At 60.4% G+C, this 15005-nt stretch overlaps 1 protein-coding gene across 1 annotated transcript in view; it reads right to left on the bottom strand.

Annotated features, from left to right (window-relative positions):
* The window catches only part of LOC139245758 (protein capicua homolog), a 206190-nt gene extending 205084 nt beyond the window's left edge, over nt 1–1106 (bottom strand). Inside the window, exon 1 of the mRNA XM_070871275.1 lies at nt 791–1106. The gene's annotated coding sequence lies outside the window, so the exon portion shown is untranslated. The remainder of the gene's footprint in view (nt 1–790) is intronic.
* Between the last annotated feature and the right edge of the window lie 13899 nt (nt 1107–15005).

Here is a 15005-nt window from a genome sequence, read left to right as displayed (position 1 = left end):
GCCAGAGTCCCAGTGTAGTAGTACTGTAGTGCCAGAGTCCCAGTGTAGTACTGTAGTGCCAGAGTCCCAGTGTAGTACTGTAGTGCCAGAGTCCCAGTGTAGTAGTACTGTAGTGCCAGAGTCCCAGTGTAGTAGTACTGTAGTGCCAGAGTCCCAGTGTAGTACTGTAGTGCCAGAGTCCCAGTGTAGTACTGTAGTGCCAGAGTCCCAGTGTAGTACAGCAGTCCCAGTACCCAACAGCCCGGGTTACCAGCCCCCCGGGGGGTACTCACCGAGCCGGGGCCTTCACTCTGCTCGTTTACTCGCCAGCCCCTTGTGGTGAGATGCTTGCGTCGCTGGGAAGCCCCGAAAGGCTCCAAAATGGTGAATGGAGCCCGGCCTCCTCCCACCCCCTCCAACCGGCTCCCTCCCTCCAGCTGAGCGGGCGGCGGCCAATCAGCGGCGCGGCCGGCCGCCGAGTGACAGTCGGCGCCGGCCAATCAGCGCCGGGCACAGGGAGCCCGGGGGGGGGCCCCGCCTCCCGTCTTGTTTACCAGCGGCCAGCGCGCCTGCGCCGCCGCGGTGCCCGGCGGGAGTTGGAGTCCGGCGATGACGTGGCCCGGATGGCGGCGCGAGAACTACAAGTCCCGTGGTGCGGCGCGGCGCGGCGGCCTTCACCGGCCGGTGATGTCGGCGGCAGGAGGAGAAAAGGCCGCCGGCGCAAATAGATGGCTGTCCGCTCGGCGACACAACGGGAGCCGGGGGGGGAAGCGAGCGCCCGTTCCCTGAGGTAAAACTTTCATCAACTCACCCATCGTGCCGGCCTTTCCCTCCGCGCCGCTGCTCCGACAGCCGCCCTTCCGCCGTGTGTGTGTGAGAGTGGGCGGGGGCTGTTGTGTTTTCATAAACTCCACACTCGGCGTCGTGCCTCCCTTCGCAAGGCCCCAGGCGGCCCGAACAGCCTGGCAACAGCGGCTCAGCCAATGGCAGCGCTCCTCCTCCTCGCCCCTCTGTGACGTCGGGGCCCGGGGGTTGCCAGGTGACGGCAAGCGCGAGGCGGTTGCCAAGGCGCCAGGCCGCCGTCCAATCGGCTCCTCCTTTTCTCTCCCTCTCGTGCCCCGCCCCGGCGCGCTCCGCTCCGTTCCTCCCTCCTCTGTTGCGTCAGCGGCCCGAGTTGCCGAGCGCGACGTCACCGCCGCGGCTGCCGATTGAAGCAAGCGCTCTCCTCCAATGGGGGAGCGCGGGCTCCCTCTCTTTCTCCCGCCCCCCCTCTCTGCGTGTGACGTAGCCGGTTGCCATCTGCCTGGGAGTCTGAGAAAAGGGGGGCGGGGCAAGCCTTGTGTTGTTTGGCGCTGTGGCCAATGGCTGCGGGGCCCCGGGGGCGGCGCATAACGTCATGGCAGCCGCGGAGTGTGGGAGGCGCAGTGATACACACACACGCGCCAGGCGCCGAGTGAGGCGGCACCACACACACACACACACACACACACAGGGTCTGACTGCGCGCCCGGCATCAAATGCTGGGACACAGCGCCACAGCGCAGGCGCGGGCAGGGCTGGAGTAGGGATACCGAGCTGTGTACTACTGTGGTCACAGTCACTCTGCTATACCGAGCCGTGTACCACTGGTCACAGTCACTCTGCTATACCGAGCTGTGTACCACTGGTCACAGTCACTCTGCAAAACCGAGCTGTGTACCACTGGTCACAGTCACTCTGCTATACCGAGCCGTGTACCACTGGTCACAGTCACTCTGCTATACCCAGCCGTGTACCACTGGTCACAGTCACTCTGCTATACCCAGCCGTGTGCCACTGTGGTCACAGTCACTCTGCTATACCGAGCCGTGTACCACTGGTCACAGTCACTCTGCTATACCCAGCCGTGTGCCACTGTGGTCACAGTCACTCTGCTATACCCAGCCGTGTACCACTGGTCACAGTCACTCTGCTATACCCAGCCGTGTGCCACTGTGGTCACAGTCACTCTGCTATACCCAGCCGTGTGCCACTGTGGTCACAGTCACTCTGCTATACCCAGCCGTGTACCACTGTGGTCACAGTCACTCTGCAAAACCGAGCTGTGTACCACTGGTCACAGTCACTCTGCTATACCGAGCTGTGTACCACTGGTCACAGTCACTCTGCTATACCGAGCCGTGTACCACTGTGGTCACAGTCACTCTGCAAAACCGAGCTGTGTACCACTGGTCACAGTCACTCTGCTATACCGAGCTGTGTACCACTGGTCACAGTCACTCTGCTATACCGAGCCGTGTACCACCACTGGTCACAGTCACTCTGCAAAACCGAGCTGTGTACCACTGGTCACAGTCACTCTGCTATACCGAGCCGTGTACCACTGGTCACAGTCACTCTGCTATACCCAGCCGTGTACCACTGGTCACAGTCACTCTGCTATACCCAGCCGTGTGCCACTGTGGTCACAGTCACTCTGCTATACCGAGCCGTGTACCACTGGTCACAGTCACTCTGCAAAACCGAGCCGTGTACCACTGGTCACAGTCACTCTGCTATACCCAGCCGTGTACCACTGGTCACAGTCACTCTGCTATACCCAGCCGTGTGCCACTGTGGTCACAGTCACTCTGCTATACCCAGCCGTGTACCACTGTGGTCACAGTCACTCTGCAAAACCGAGCTGTGTACCACTGGTCACAGTCACTCTGCTATACCGAGCTGTGTACCACTGGTCACAGTCACTCTGCTATACCGAGCCGTGTACCACTGGTCACAGTCACTCTGCTATACCCAGCCGTGTGCCACTGTGGTCACAGTCACTCTGCTATACCCAGCCGTGTACCACTGGTCACAGTCACTCTGCTATACCCAGCCGTGTGCCACTGTGGTCACAGTCACTCTGCTATACCCAGCCGTGTACCACTGTGGTCACAGTCACTCTGCAAAACCGAGCTGTGTACCACTGGTCACAGTCACTCTGCTATACCGAGCTGTGTACCACTGGTCACAGTCACTCTGCTATACCGAGCCGTGTACCACTGTGGTCACAGTCACTCTGCAAAACCGAGCTGTGTACCACTGGTCACAGTCACTCTGCTATACCGAGCTGTGTACCACTGGTCACAGTCACTCTGCTATACCGAGCCGTGTACCACCACTGGTCACAGTCACTCTGCAAAACCGAGCTGTGTACCACTGGTCACAGTCACTCTGCTATACCGAGCCGTGTACCACTGGTCACAGTCACTCTGCTATACCCAGCCGTGTACCACTGGTCACAGTCACTCTGCTATACCCAGCCGTGTGCCACTGTGGTCACAGTCACTCTGCTATACCGAGCCGTGTACCACTGGTCACAGTCACTCTGCAAAACCGAGCCGTGTACCACTGGTCACAGTCACTCTGCTATACCCAGCCGTGTACCACTGGTCACAGTCACTCTGCTATACCCAGCCGTGTGCCACTGTGGTCACAGTCACTCTGCTATACCCAGCCGTGTACCACTGTGGTCACAGTCACTCTGCAAAACCGAGCTGTGTACCACTGGTCACAGTCACTCTGCTATACCGAGCTGTGTACCACTGGTCACAGTCACTCTGCTATACCGAGCCGTGTACCACTGTGGTCACAGTCACTCTGCAAAACCGAGCTGTGTACCACTGGTCACAGTCACTCTGCTATACCGAGCTGTGTACCACTGGTCACAGTCACTCTGCTATACCGAGCCGTGTACCACCACTGGTCACAGTCACTCTGCAAAACCGAGCTGTGTACCACTGGTCACAGTCACTCTGCTATACCGAGCCGTGTACCACTGGTCACAGTCACTCTGCTATACCCAGCCGTGTACCACTGGTCACAGTCACTCTGCTATACCCAGCCGTGTGCCACTGTGGTCACAGTCACTCTGCTATACCGAGCCGTGTACCACTGGTCACAGTCACTCTGCAAAACCGAGCTGTGTACCACTGGTCACAGTCACTCTGCTATACCCAGCCGTGTACCACTGGTCACAGTCACTCTGCTATACCGAGCCGTGTACCACTGGTCACAGTTACTCTGCTATACCGAGCCGTGTACCACTGGTCACAGTCACTCTGCTATACCGAGCCGTGTACCACTGGTCACAGTCACTCTGCTATACCGAGCCGTGAACCACTGGTCACAGTCACTCTGCTATACCGAGCCGTGTACCACTGTGGTCACAGTCACTCTGCTATACCGAGCCGTGTACCACTGGTCACAGTTACTCTGCTATACCGAGCCGTGTACCACTGTGGTCAGTTACTCTGCTATACCGAGCTTTGCGGGGCTTGTTAGATTCACAAAATCTGCAAAGGGATAGGGACAGGCTAAGTGAGTGGGCAAAAATTTGGTAGATGAAGTATAATGTGGGAAAATGTGAGGTTATTCACTTTGGCAGAAATTATAGAAAAGCAAATTATAATTTAAATGGAGAAAGTTTGCTAAGTGCTGCAGTCCAGAGAAACCTGGATGTCCTTGTGCAGGAAACACAAAAGGTTAGTATGCAGGTACAGCAAGTGATCAGGAAGGCCAATGGTATCTTGGCCTTTATTGCAAAGGGGATGGAGTATAAAAGCAGGGAAGTCTTGCTCCAGTTATACAGGGTATTGGTGAGGCCACACCTGGAGTACTGCGTGCAGTTTTGGTTTCCATATTTAAGGGAGGATATATTTGCTTTGGAGGCAGTTCAGAGAAGGTTCACTAGGTTGATTCTGGAGATGAGGGGGTTGACTTCTGAGGAAAGGTTGAGGAGGTTGGGCTGCTACTCATTGGAATTCAGAAGAACGAGAGGTGATCTTATTGAAATGTATAAGATTATGAGGGGGCTTGACAAGGTGGATGCAGAGAGGATGTTTCCACTGATGGGGGAGACTAGAACTAGGGGGCATAATCTTAGAATAAGGGGCCGTCCATTTAAAACTGAGATGAGGAGAAATTTCTTCTGAGGGTTGTAAATCTGTGGAATTCTCTGCCCCAGAGAGCTGTGGAGGCTGGGTCATTGAATATATTTAAGGCACAGATAGATAGATTTTTGAACGATAAGGGAGTGAAGGGTTATGGGGAGCGGGCGGGGAAGTGGACCCGAGTCCAAGATCGGATCAGCCATGGTCGTATTAAATGGCGGAGCAGGCTCGATGGGCCGAATGGCCGACTCCTGCTCCTATTTCTTATGTTATGTTATAGTTAGCTTTGTAGGACTGTGGTGAGATTCATACCGTCATAGTGAGCTTTGCAGGAGTGGTGAGAGTTACACTGCTTTAGTGAACTTTGCACGATTGTATTGTGATTCACACTACCGTAATGAGCTTTGCAGGACTGTGGTCAGAGTTACTGTATTACAGGGAGCCTGACATTCCTGTAGTGAGCTTCAAACTACCACAGAGAGACCAGCATGACTACAGTGAGTTTACACAGCTCTAGTACGACCAACAAAATCTTTATTTATATTGCGCTTTTAATGTAGTGAAACGTCCCAAGGCTCTTCACAGGTGTGTTATGAGATGAAAAATTTCACACCGAGTCGCATAAGGAGACAGTAGGGCAGGTGACCAAAAGGAGTGACGTGAAGGAGGTCTGAGAGGCAGAGAGGTTGAGGGAGGGAGTTCCAGAGCTTGGGGCCCAGGCAGCTGAAGGCACGGCCACCGATGGTGGAGCGATTATAATCAGGGATGGTCAGGAGGGCAGAGTTAGAGGAGTGCAGACATCTCGGTGGGGGGGCTGGAGGGGATTACAGAGATAGGGAGGGGCGAGGGCCATGGAGGGATTTGTAAACCAGGATGAGAATTTTGAAATCAAGGCGTTGCTTAACCGGGAGCCAATGTAACTCAGTGAGCACAGGGGGTGATGGGTGAATGGGACTTGGTGCGAGTTAGGACAGGGGGCACAGGGGGTGATCGGTGAGCGGGACTTGGTGCGAGTTAGGACAGGGGGCACAGGGGGTGATCGGTGAGCGGGACTGGGTATGAGTTAGGACACGGGCTGCCGAGTTTTGGATGATGATAAAGGGTTATGGGAAGCGGGTGGGGAAGGGGAGCTGAGTCCATGATCAGATCAGCCATGATCTTATTGAATTGTGGAGCAGGCTCGAGGGGCTGTATGCAACTTTTTTTTGGCCCAGTTGGCCACAAAAAATCGGACGTACCTCTACAACTGCCACAAATCGGCAAAGTGGAAAATTGGCCCGAGTGTCTGTGGGACCCGTACCCCAGTGAGAGTCAGTGTCTGTGGGACCCGTACCCCAGTGAGAGTCGGTGTGTGTGGGACCCGTACCCCAGTGAGAGTCAGTGTGTGTGGGACCCTACCCCAGTGAGAGTCAGTGTGTGTGGGACCCGTACCCCAGTGAGAGTCGGTATGTGTGGGACCCGTACCCCAGTGAGAGTCAGTGTGTGGGACCCGTACCCCAGTGAGAGTCAGTGTGTGTGGGACCCTACCCCAGTGAGAGTCAGTGTGTGTGGGACCCGTACCCCAGTGAGAGTCGGTGTGTGTGGGACCCGTACCCCAGTGAGAGTCAGTGTGTGTGGGACCCGTACCCCAGTGAGAGTCAGTGTGTGTGGGACCCGTACCCCAGTGAGAGTCAGTGTGTGTGGGACCCATACCCCAGTGAGAGTCGGTATGTGTGGGACCTGTACCCCAGTGAGAGTCGGTGTGTGTGGGACCCGTACCCCAGTGAGAGTCAGTGTGTGTGGGACCCGTACCCCAGTGAGAGTCGGTGTGTGTGGGACCCTACCCCAGTGAGAGTCAGTGTCTGTGGGACCCGTACCCCAGTGAGAGTCAGTGTCTGTGGGACCCGTACCCCAGTGAGAGTCGGTGTGTGTGGGACCCGTACCCCAGTGAGAGTCAGTGTGTGTGGAACCTGTACCCCAGTGAGAGTCAGTGTGTGTGGGACCTGTACCCCAGTGAGAGTCAGTGTGTGTGGGACCCATACCCCAGTGAGAGTCAGTGTGTGTGGGACCCATACCCCAGTGAGAGTCAGTGTGTGTGGAACCCGTACCCCAGTGAGAGTCAGTGTGTGTGGGACCTGTACCCCAGCCTGAGCCCACCTAGCAGCACTTTTCAACTCTTCATACACGGTCATAGGCTGAAGCCTCATCCTTACTGGTAGTTGTTTGTGCCCGAGACCCACCGTTCACACACCCACTGTGCAATGCCACCCAGGATGAAATGCCAATGTGCACACTTGGTCATGTTATTCGCCAGTACCCTACTGCAGACAAATGTGGCACACCAGCAGCTCATCATCATAGGCAGTCCCTTGACACGAGAATGACTTGCTTCCATGCCAAAAAGAGATGAGTTTACAGGTGTATCAAAGAAGGACCCATTATTCCTGATCCTGAACTACATGTGGAAGATGCCTATGTGTGGATTTCTTTAACGTGTGGTGACTGTTGCACACGGGCTTGACAGAGCTAGGCCTTGGTCCAGTGGTAAGGGTTAACCAGGACGACTGGAGACCAGCTCTGCTGCACGGGCCTGGTGCGCGCACATATTGCAGTGTGGGCTGGACCCGTGCTGCCCCAGGTCCCGGGCCCCGAACTCTGGCCTCTCCCGGGCCCCGAACTCTGGCCTCTCCCGGGCCCCGAACTCTGGCCTCTCCCGGGCCCCGAACTCTGGCCTCTCCCGGGCCCCGAACTCTGGCCTCTCCCGGGCCCCGAACTCTGGCCTCTCCCGGGCCCCGAACTCTGGCCTCTCCCGGGCCCCGAACTCTGGCCTCTCCCGGGCCCCGAACTCTGGCCTCTCCCGGGCCCCGAACTCTGGCCTCTCCCGGGCCCCGAACTCTGGCCTCTCCCGGGCCCCGAACTCTGGCCTCTCCCGGGCCCCGAACTCTGGCCTCTCCCGGGCCCCGAACTCTGGCCTCTCCCGGGCCCCGAACTCTGGCCTCTCCCGGGCCCCGAACTCTGGCCTCTCCCGGGCCCCGAACTCTGGCCTCTCCCGGGCCCCGAACTCTGGCCTCTCCCGGGCCCCGAACTCTGGCCTCTCCCGGGCCCCGAACTCTGGCCTCTCCCGGGCCCCGAACTCTGGCCTCTCCCGGGCCCCGAACTCTGGCCTCTCCCGGGCCCCGAACTCTGGCCTCTCCCGGGCCCCGAACTCTGGCCTCTCCCGGGCCCCGAACTCTGGCCTCTCCCGGGCCCCGAACTCTGGCCTCTCCCGGGCCCCGAACTCTGGCCTCTCCCGGGCCCCGAACTCTGGCCTCTCCCGGGCCCCGAACTCTGGCCTCTCCCGGGCCCCGAACTCTGGCCTCTCCCGGGCCCCGAACTCTGGCCTCTCCCGGGCCCCGAACTCTGGCCTCTCCCGGGCCCCGAACTCTGGCCTCTCCCGGGCCCCGAACTCTGGCCTCTCCCGGGCCCCGAACTCTGGCCTCTCCCGGGCCCCGAACTCTGGCCTCTCCCGGGCCCCGAACTCTGGCCTCTCCCGGGCCCCGAACTCTGGCCTCTCCCGGGCCCCGAACTCTGGCCTCTCCCGGGCCCCGAACTCTGGCCTCTCCCGGGCCCCGAACTCTGGCCTCTCCCGGGCCCCGAACTCTGGCCTCTCCCGGGCCCCGAACTCTGGCCTCTCCCGGGCCCCGAACTCTGGCCTCTCCCGGGCCCCGAACTCTGGCCTCTCCCGGGCCCCGAACTCTGGCCTCTCCCGGGCCCCGAACTCTGGCCTCTCCCGGGCCCCGAACTCTGGCCTCTCCCGGGCCCCGAACTCTGGCCTCTCCCGGGCCCCGAACTCTGGCCTCTCCCGGGCCCCGAACTCTGGCCTCTCCCGGGCCCCGAACTCTGGCCTCTCCCGGGCCCCGAACTCTGGCCTCTCCCGGGCCCCGAACTCTGGCCTCTCCCGGGCCCCGAACTCTGGCCTCTCCCGGGCCCCGAACTCTGGCCTCTCCCGGGCCCCGAACTCTGGCCTCTCCCGGGCCCCGAACTCTGGCCTCTCCCGGGCCCCGAACTCTGGCCTCTCCCGGGCCCCGAACTCTGGCCTCTCCCGGGCCCCGAACTCTGGCCTCTCCCGGGCCCCGAACTCTGGCCTCTCCCGGGCCCCGAACTCTGGCCTCTCCCGGGCCCCGAACTCTGGCCTCTCCCGGGCCCCGAACTCTGGCCTCTCCCGGGCCCCGAACTCTGGCCTCTCCCGGGCCCCGAACTCTGGCCTCTCCCGGGCCCCGAACTCTGGCCTCTCCCGGGCCCCGAACTCTGGCCTCTCCCGGGCCCCGAACTCTGGCCTCTCCCGGGCCCCGAACTCTGGCCTCTCCCGGGCCCCGAACTCTGGCCTCTCCCGGGCCCCGAACTCTGGCCTCTCCCGGGCCCCGAACTCTGGCCTCTCCCGGGCCCCGAACTCTGGCCTCTCCCGGGCCCCGAACTCTGGCCTCTCCCGGGCCCCGAACTCTGGCCTCTCCCGGGCCCCGAACTCTGGCCTCTCCCGGGCCCCGAACTCTGGCCTCTCCCGGGCCCCGAACTCTGGCCTCTCCCGGGCCCCGAACTCTGGCCTCTCCCGGGCCCCGAACTCTGGCCTCTCCCGGGCCCCGAACTCTGGCCTCTCCCGGGCCCCGAACTCTGGCCTCTCCCGGGCCCCGAACTCTGGCCTCTCCCGGGCCCCGAACTCTGGCCTCTCCCGGGCCCCGAACTCTGGCCTCTCCCGGGCCCCGAACTCTGGCCTCTCCCGGGCCCCGAACTCTGGCCTCTCCCGGGCCCCGAACTCTGGCCTCTCCCGGGCCCCGAACTCTGGCCTCTCCCGGGCCCCGAACTCTGGCCTCTCCCGGGCCCCGAACTCTGGCCTCTCCCGGGCCCCGAACTCTGGCCTCTCCCGGGCCCCGAACTCTGGCCTCTCCCGGGCCCCGAACTCTGGCCTCTCCCGGGCCCCGAACTCTGGCCTCTCCCGGGCCCCGAACTCTGGCCTCTCCCGGGCCCCGAACTCTGGCCTCTCCCGGGCCCCGAACTCTGGCCTCTCCCGGGCCCCGAACTCTGGCCTCTCCCGGGCCCCGAACTCTGGCCTCTCCCGGGCCCCGAACTCTGGCCTCTCCCGGGCCCCGAACTCTGGCCTCTCCCGGGCCCCGAACTCTGGCCTCTCCCGGGCCCCGAACTCTGGCCTCTCCCGGGCCCCGAACTCTGGCCTCTCCCGGGCCCCGAACTCTGGCCTCTCCCGGGCCCCGAACTCTGGCCTCTCCCGGGCCCCGAACTCTGGCCTCTCCCGGGCCCCGAACTCTGGCCTCTCCCGGGCCCCGAACTCTGGCCTCTCCCGGGCCCCGAACTCTGGCCTCTCCCGGGCCCCGAACTCTGGCCTCTCCCGGGCCCCGAACTCTGGCCTCTCCCGGGCCCCGAACTCTGGCCTCTCCCGGGCCCCGAACTCTGGCCTCTCCCGGGCCCCGAACTCTGGCCTCTCCCGGGCCCCGAACTCTGGCCTCTCCCGGGCCCCGAACTCTGGCCTCTCCCGGGCCCCGAACTCTGGCCTCTCCCGGGCCCCGAACTCTGGCCTCTCCCGGGCCCCGAACTCTGGCCTCTCCCGGGCCCCGAACTCTGGCCTCTCCCGGGCCCCGAACTCTGGCCTCTCCCGGGCCCCGAACTCTGGCCTCTCCCGGGCCCCGAACTCTGGCCTCTCCCGGGCCCCGAACTCTGGCCTCTCCCGGGCCCCGAACTCTGGCCTCTCCCGGGCCCCGAACTCTGGCCTCTCCCGGGCCCCGAACTCTGGCCTCTCCCGGGCCCCGAACTCTGGCCTCTCCCGGGCCCCGAACTCTGGCCTCTCCCGGGCCCCGAACTCTGGCCTCTCCCGGGCCCCGAACTCTGGCCTCTCCCGGGCCCCGAACTCTGGCCTCTCCCGGGCCCCGAACTCTGGCCTCTCCCGGGCCCCGAACTCTGGCCTCTCCCGGGCCCCGAACTCTGGCCTCTCCCGGGCCCCGATCACGTCCCTCTACAATCTCTCGCCGCTCCTTCGCCCCGACCTCACCGCTCCTGCTGTACCTGCCCACGCTCCAATCACCAACCTGGACCTTGATGACGTCACTCTTCGCTGTCGTCGCCCTCCTGCACCAGCTCGCACTGCACCCTGATTCAGGGCACACCAGCACCGACACCGCCAGTCACAGCTTTGTGTTTTTGTCATCGCAGGTCAAACCCGTGCACAATCTGCCCGCGATGCGTCATTGGGGGCGGAGGTGAGCCCCCCCCACCCCCTCACCTCCTGGATCTCACCGAGTGTCTGCCCTCGTGGGGGCTGCGGTGGAGGTTGGGGGGGGCCAGAGCCCCAGCTCAACAGTGACGGCATGTGAATGGGACGGGCGTTTTGTGTGACTCCCTGTATCCTTGAGGCCACATGCTTTCAAAATAATGATGCCCCCTCCCCCTTGCCTTCCTGTCCCCTCCCCAACTGATAGCTGCACTTCTGTTGTTTTGTGCTTGCAGATGATGAGGCAGCTGCTCGCCAGCCCAGCCGCCCGATGACGGGGAAGGTGAGGAGGAGGTGGTGGTGGTGGTGGAGAGCAGTGTGCCGGGACAGCGCGACACGCCCTCATTGGCAGCGAGTGGCGAGACCACCTCCCCAGGGCTGGCCGGACCTGAGGCTGCAGGCTCCAGCGGCCTGCAGCAACGCCCAGCGTGAGGGGAAGCTCTGCGGCTGGGTAAGCCATGAGTCCTGCTCAGACAGGCAGACGAGGACCTGGACCTGGAGGCTATGTCCCTGGAGTCGATGCAGATGCACCGCGAGCTCGTGTGTGTGTGTGTGTGTGTGTGTGTGTGTGTGTGTGTGTGTGCACATTGAAGGGGATCCCGCGGAGCGTGGGTGCACTTGCCGTGAGTGTGGCGAAGGCCGCCTCAACCTTTCCCTGTGCGTCTCGGGGGTCCCGTCGAGCCCATCCTTGGTAGATTCCAACGGATGCTGGAGGCCACAAGTGACCCTGGGTGGCGCCGGCCATGGCTGGGGTGGCAGTCGCAGCCTTTAGCGCCCCAACCGAAAATTCATTCGCGTCTCACCGGGGGCGCTAACCAGGGACGCCTGGCTGCTGACCAATCAGTGTGACGGTGACCTCCGCCTTGGTGCAACGCCCACGCTTAACCCTGGTCGGTTACATTTGGTGCGTCTGCCCAAGAACAAGGTCTGGGGACACCGGGTCCAGGCTTGCAGAGTCGTTAACTGGCGGCGACTTAAAGGGATGAGCCAGCGTTTCCCCGGGAGGTCACAGTGCAACGTTTACACACAGCACAGTGCCAGGGCCTGCAGCGACCGACAGACACAACAGTGCAGGTTGCAAACGAGTGATTTTTGAAAACTTCAATGGGGGCATTACTGAGACTCGACTTTTCCCGGGATTGGAGTCGGAGTTCCGCACGCGCGCAGCGGGTCTGTCAAATTTACCGACCAGACTTTCGTTATCCCCCTCCCCTCCCCGCCCCCCCCCACCAGCTCTGGTGTACAACAACTGATTTATCGCCCCTGTCAGCTTCTCGGCCGATTTCTGGGCGGAGGGTGCTAAAATTACCGCCCGGGCTGGATTAACGCCACAAGAGAGGTGCAACTGAATTTCTCCACCCCCCCCCCCCCGGAAAAAGGTGGGGGGACAGGGGCAGACGGGATATGGGAGGCAGAACAAATCACCCTGCTTTATCCTGTCACGGCAATTAATCGTACTGAGGAGTAGAGTCTATCTATTGAATTCACTGGAAATAACATTTAGGAGAGCTAAAGAACAGCCATCTACACGTACTAGTTACAGTGAGTGTACAGCCCAGACACAGCCCATTGGGTCCCAGCGCTCCGGGCCGGGGTTTATGTCCCACACCAGCCCCCTCCCTCCCCTCTCCATCTCACCCCATCACCATCTCCTTCTATTCCTTTCTCCCTCATGTCTTTATGCAGCTTCCCCTTAAATACATCGATACTGTTCCCCTCAACCCCTCCCTGTGGGAGCGAGTTCCACATTCTCACCTCTCTCTGGGTAAAGAACTTTCTCCTGAATTCCCCATTGGATTTATTACTGACTGTCTTATACTGATGGCCCCTAGTTCTGGGCTGCCCCCAAAGATGGAAATATCTTCACTGCATCTACCCGATCAAACCCCTGCAACTCTTTTATGTCCTACAATTAACCCAGTGCCCCCCCCCCCCCGCCCCTTTGTTAAAGGGGCACAACAATTCGAAAACCAAATAAGTTTAAACTAATATTCTGTTGCCGGGGGTGATGATGCACTCCAGTCCCTCCGGTGCCCACCTCTCGCGGAAGGCCGCGAGCGTACTGGTGGACACCGCGTGCTCCATCTTCAGGGACACCCTGGCTCGGATGTAACTGCGGAAGAGAGGCAGGCAGTCAGGCTGAACAACCCCCTCAACCGCCCGCTGTCTAGACCGGTTAATGGCCACCTTGGCCAGGCCCAGGAGCAGTCCCACGAGGAGGCCCTCCGACCTGCCCGCTCCCCTTTGCACCGGGTGCCCAAAGATCAGAAGCGTGGGACTGAAGTGCAGCCAAAAATCGAGGAGCATCTAAACCCCTTCATAATAAACACCTCCATCAGGTCACTCCTCAACCCTCTCTTTTCTGGAGAAATGAGTCCCAGCCTGTTGATCCTTTCCTGATGGGTATAAACCTCTCAGTTCCAGTATCATCCTTGTAAATTATTTTGCACCTTCAGCTGTCCCTCTATATCCTTTTTACAATCTGGAGACCAGAACTTGTGCACAGTAATTCAAAGTTCCATACAAGTTCAACACAAATTCTCTGCTTTTTGATCCTATCCATCTCATCGTCATCATAGGCGATCCCTCGAAGCGAGGATGACTTGCTTCCACATCAAAAAGGGATGAGTTCACAGGTATTTCAATGAAGGACCCAATATTCCAGGTGCCGAACTATATCCTGAAGGGTGGAAGATGCCTGTGTGTGGATTTTTTTAACGTGGGGTGGCCGTTGCACACCAGCCACCACACGGGCTTGACAGAGCGAGGTCTTGGTCCAGTGGCAAGGATTAACCAGGACCACTGGAGACCAGCTCTGCTGCACGGACCTAGTGCGCACACATATCGCAGTGTGGGCTGGCCCGTGCTACCCCTGGGCCCCTGGGCCTTGAACTCACGCCTCTCCTGGGCCCTGACCACATCCCTCCACAGTCTCTCGTCGCTCCTGCTGTACCTGCCCACGCTCCAATCACCGACCTGGATCTTGATGACATCAGTCTTCGCTGCTGTCTCCCTCCTGCACCAGCTTGCGCTGTACCTTGTAGGGGTACGCTCCATGCTGCTCCCGGGCCGCCGATCCTCCACTCCTAGTGTTCTCACGCAGGTCGGGGCCTCCACGCTGTCCAACTAAAAAGGAACCCAATGCCTTGCTTGCATTTTTTTTTTATGACCTTGTTAACTTGCGTCTCTACTTTTAATAATTTGTCGACCTGTCCCCGATCCCGTTGCTCTTCAAGCCCATTTAGACTTTTCCAAGGAGTATGTGGCCTCAATATTCCCAGTGTTACAAAACATTCCTGGTCTTAACGAGCATTGCCACAGGAGCTCGGCCCAGTTTTATACACGTGTATACGTCGAGAATATACATTCATTTACAGTCATAGACCCTCTGAGCCTGTCTGGGGTCAATATTTTCCATTTTAAATTCCCACGTCCTCACTTTGTCAGCTGTGGCTCAGTGGGCAGCACACTCGCCTCGGAGTCAGAGGGTTGTGGGTTCAAGTCCCACTCCAGGAACCTGAGCACATAAATCTAGGCTGACATCTCCCAGTGCAGTACTGAGAGAGTGCTGCACTGTCGGAGGGGCAGTACTGAGGGAGTGCTGCACTGTCGGAGGGGCAGTATTGAGGGAGTGCTGCGCTGTCGGAGGGGCAGTACTGAGGGAGTGCCGCACTGTCGGAGGGGCAGTATTGAGGGAGTGCTGCACTGTCGGAGGGGCAGTACTGAGGGAGTGCCGCACTGTCGGAGGGGCAGTACTGAGGGAGTGCCGCACTGTCGGAGGGGCAGTATTGAGGGAGTGCTGCACTGTCGGAGGGGCAGTACTGAGGGAGTGCCGCACTGTCTTTCTGGACGAGACATTAAACCGAAGCACCATCTGCCCCTCT

Source organism: Pristiophorus japonicus, unplaced genomic scaffold (assembly GCF_044704955.1).
Source record: "Pristiophorus japonicus isolate sPriJap1 unplaced genomic scaffold, sPriJap1.hap1 HAP1_SCAFFOLD_234, whole genome shotgun sequence".
Lineage (NCBI taxonomy): Eukaryota > Metazoa > Chordata > Chondrichthyes > Pristiophoridae > Pristiophorus > Pristiophorus japonicus.
Note: the sequence above shows the minus strand (reverse complement) of the source record. Positions and strands in the feature narration are given on the sequence as shown.